The sequence below is a fragment of the Peromyscus maniculatus genome, chromosome 13, assembly GCF_049852395.1.
Source record: "Peromyscus maniculatus bairdii isolate BWxNUB_F1_BW_parent chromosome 13, HU_Pman_BW_mat_3.1, whole genome shotgun sequence".
NCBI lineage: Eukaryota > Metazoa > Chordata > Mammalia > Rodentia > Cricetidae > Peromyscus > Peromyscus maniculatus.
The window spans coordinates 4,114,367-4,119,031 of NC_134864.1; positions in this window are offsets into that span (position 1 = coordinate 4,114,367).

A 4,665-nucleotide genomic window follows, 5' to 3' on the forward strand; every position below is an offset into this window, starting at 1 on the left:
CCTTTAATCCCAGCACTCAGGAGGCAGAGGTAGGCGGAGCTCTGTGAGTTCGAGGCCAGCCTGGGCTACAAAGTGGGTTTCAGAAAAATCGCAAAGCTACACAGAGAAACCCTATCTGGAAAAAACCAAAAAAAGAAAAAGAAAAGAAAAGAAAGAAATTCTAATCAATTAATAGAAAGTCAGGTGGAGTGGGAGGAGGGAGGAGGGGGATCTGTGGTTTGTATGGAAGTTCAGAGAACTTTGCCCAGCGCCCACCATGGCTGGACTTCATTCACTGTCCTCCATTGAACCCAGATGGTGACTCTTCACCCACTGCTGTTAAGGGCCCCTTGGGGCAGCTGCTGCACCCTGCTGGGGCCTCCCAACCCGATCTACTGTCTCCTCCCTCCCCCACTTACTCCCCAGCCTCTCCCCAGTACCCCACATCTGCACCTGACTGGGAGCCGCCTGTCTATGGGAGGAATGTGAATTTTTTCTTCTCAGCTTGTAGTTGTTGCATGACACAAGCCCAACTCTAAACTAAGTCAAACATATGAGAATTTTTTGTTTTGTTTTTCTTTTTCTAAATTATTCATTTATTTTTATTTTATTTGCATTAGTGCTTTGCCTGCATGTATATCTATGTGAGGGTGTCAGAACTTGGAGTTATAGACAGTTACAGACAGCTGCCATGTGGGTGCTGGGAACTGAACCCTGGTACTCTGGAAGAGCAGTCAGTGCTCTTAACCACTGAGCCACTTGTTTTGTTTTTCAGGACAGGGTTTCTCTGTGTAGCCCTGGCTGTCCTGGAACTCATTCTGTAGACCAGGCTGGCCTTGAACTCACAGATATCTGTCTGCCTCTGCCTCCTGAGTACTGGGATCAAAGGCGTGCGCCACCACTGCCTGGTTAACATATAAGAATTTTAAAATGTCGGGGCTGGAGAGATGGCTCAGAGGTTAAGAGCACCGACTGCTCTTCCAGAGGTCCTGAGTTCAACTCCCAGCAACCACATGGTGGCTCACAACCATCTGTAATGAGATCTGGCACCCTCCTCTGTATACATAATAAATAAATAAATCTTAAAAAAAAAAAAAGAATTTTAAAATGACACAGAATTCTCTCGACTTCAGCATGCCTGATACAGGTATTTGTGTGGCTGTTCTTTTCCTGTCTATGTGTCTCTTCTCTGAAGCAGCTTGAGACCCTATAGGCTGAGGACAGCTGTTGGAAAAATGATTCCAGATGGACGTGGTCTTTACAGCTGGTGACCTTAGGAGCAGAGCCAATGCTCAGTTGGTGGATCGCTTGCCTAGCAAACAGGAAACCCTGGGTTCAGTTCTCAGCATCGTACAAGCCTTGGAAGGTAGGAAAAAAAGGAGAATTTAAGGCCATCATTGACTATGTAGGGAGTTCTAGACCAGCCTGGACTAAAGACCATACCTTAAAAAAAGAGCAAGTACTGCTTTTGCAGAGGACCCAAGGAATAAAGAAACATTCTCTTGTGCATTAATAAGCAATTTGATCAGGTGACAAAAACCTTCTCAAAAATTACAAGGAGTCTCTTTATATAAAATCCCAGAAATGGCCGGCAGCGGTGGTGCCAAGTTTATAAGGTGCTGAGGACTGAACCCAGCACTTGCCTGCCTAGCCCTCTACTGACTGAGCTGTCTCCAGCAATACTTAGAAGTTTTCAAACGAGCCGGGCGGTGGTGGCACACACCTTTAACCCCAGCACTCGGGAGGCAGAGCCAGGCGCATCTCTGTGAGTTCGAGGCCAGCCTGGGCTACAGAGCGAGATCCAGGACAGGCACCAAAACTACACAGAGAAACCCTGTCTTAAAAAACCAAAAAAACAAACAAACCCAGAAATGTATTAGTCCCTTTATATAAAATCCCAGAAAATGGGAATGAATCCCTAGTAACAGAAAGCAGCGGGGTGGGTACTGGGAAGGGAAGGACCCAGGGCAGACCGGGTGGGTACTGGGAAGGGAAGGACCCAGGGCACACCTGGTTGGTAGCCATACATGCGCACAGGTTTTAGTTCTCCAAGGAAAGCTTGCGTTTGCACACTCTGGTCTATTGTATTTACTGGTTCTTCACTTGTAAACCATAAATACCATTTCCACTTCCATGTCTGCGGATATATCACTGGTTTGGTCCTGCTCAATGATGGTGCTGCCTCCTCTGAAGTGCCTTTATATGTCTATCAAAAGTCACTGGATGGGCCGTTGAGAGGGTTCAGCCTTGGTAAAGACAATTGCCACCGAGCCTGATGACCTGAGTTCAATCCCTAGAACCCATGTGGTAGGAGAGAACAGACTTCTCCAAGTTGTTCTCTGGTCTCCTCACATATCCTATGCATGTGTTCATGTATGTATATACACACACACATACACACACACACAAATAAATAAAAATACATACATAAATAAATAAACTGTCAAAACAATAACAGAATCAGCTGAAGACCAGGTGTGGTGATGTATACTTATTAGCCCAGCACTGAGGAGGTAGAGCCAGGAGAATCAGGAATTCAAAGCCATCCTTAGCTACATAGGGAGTTCAAGGCCAGCTGGGATACAGGAAACTTTGTCCCCAACCCCCCAAAAAATTATTTTTAAAAAATCAGTGACCAGCAAGATGTCTCAGTAGGTGTATGTACCTCCCACCAAGTCTGACCCAACAAGATGAATTCAAGATGCAGAAGTCACAAAAAGATGGACGGAGAGAATCAACCCCACAAAGTTGTCCTCTGACCTCCACACTTCCACCACAACAGGCAAGTTCCTGTGTACAATATGATGTACACAATAATAACAAACACACAAACAAATCAATGGAAATTTCAAAAATCAGTTGAGAGGCTGAGAGTGCAGATCGGTAGAGGAGAGCCTGCCTAGCATGCATAAGGCCCCAAGGTCACCAGCCAGGCACCATGGCATATGCCTGTAATCCCAGCATGACAGAGGCTGAAGCAGGAGGATTGCCACAAGCCCCAAAAATATATGAAGTAGGATTTCAGCTGATTATGACAAGCTAATACCTGGAGGAAGCCAAGGGCCTTCCAGAGGTCACGCTGAGCCTCAAGGAGTCTTGGTGATATTGGCTTTTGATTATTAGCCGTTTCCTTCTATGAATTTCTCGTGTGCTATTGTAGCTTTTCCATCATTCTTTGGGCACAATTTCCCTTCTACTAAGGAATATTTAGATAGCCTTCTGAGCAGTAACGCAGCCAAGATCCCTAATTTAGGCCTTTCTGTAATTACTATCATTAGCAGCATCCGGCCAGGACCATCCCCAGAGGGACGAAAGTATCTTATCAGAGATACCTCTGCACTCTCTAAGAACAGACTCAAGCATCCAGACTATCTGTTTGAGAAGGCCTGGTAGATGTGCTAATTAAGCTTAACTTTCTCCTTTCCAAAGTCTTATCTCTAGTTTTAGATCCACCCTTAACAATTAACTCAGAACTAAAGGGTTCCAACTTATAGATACATCTAGCTGTGATGAAAGTTGCCTAGCCAAGTTGCCTAGCAACCAAGCACACTTGCCAGAAACTGCGGGAGCAGAGATAGTTTGGAGAGATAAGGGTTAAAGGGATAAAAGGGCAGTTTTATTTTCAGAGAACGATGAGATGGAAAAGAGAAAAGAGAATGAAAGAACTAGATGGGTAAGAATTTGAGAGGTACAAACTGAGATGGGGAGGAACTAGATTGAAGGGCTAGAAGAGAGTACTAGAGGAACGAGATGGAGGATGAGGAAGAGCCAGATGGGGAAGAACAAGATGAGAAAGAAGGAGCTGGGAGAGGAGCTAAGATGGGAAGGAACTAGAAGGATGAGAACCTAGATGAGGCGGAACTAAGATGAGAGAATTAAGATAGAACTTAGAGGGGACAGCAGAAAAATGTAGAGAGAAATCAGGCAAGAAAGGAGCTAGGCATGAGAGCAGAATAGAAGCTGTGTGGAGAAAAACCTGACTCAGAAGAATACAGTATATGGACTAAAGAGTTTTGTGTATGTAGATTCATTTCATATCGTCAAAGATTAAATTACCAGCTGGTTGTAGATTCTTCCTGGACCCTGGGAGGGGATTATCAAGGGGCCAGGATCTCACTGGTGAGGCATTGGCTTGTCAGTGTTTGGAATAAACTAAAAATTCTATAGGACATGTGCAAACCCTTCCATACTTAAATCTAGCTTCTAAAGTTTCATTGACTTGGAATTAATTTCTTATTGGCCAAATGCCTACTTTGATGACATGGCTTGTAGAGATTTTTGTTAAGCTCAGGATTTTTTTTTTCTTTAAAGATTTACTTATTATGTATATAGTGTTCTGCCTGCAGGCCAGAAGAGGGCACCAGGTCTCTCATTACAGATGGTTGTGAGCCACCACATAGTTGCTGGGAATTGAACTCAGGACCTCTGGAACAGCAGCCAGTGCTCTTAATCTCTGAGTCATCTCTCCAGTCCAAGCTCAGGATTTTTTGTTGTTGTTTAGTGTGTGTGTGTGTGTGTGTGTATATGTGTGTGTATGTGTGTGTGTGTGTGTCTGTGTGTGTGTATGTGTGTGTGTGTGTGGTATGTGTGTGTCTGTGTGTGTGTGTATATGTGTGTGTATGTGTGTGTGTATGTGTGTGTGTATGTGTGTGTGTCTGTGTGTGTGTGTGTGTGTGTGTGTGTGGT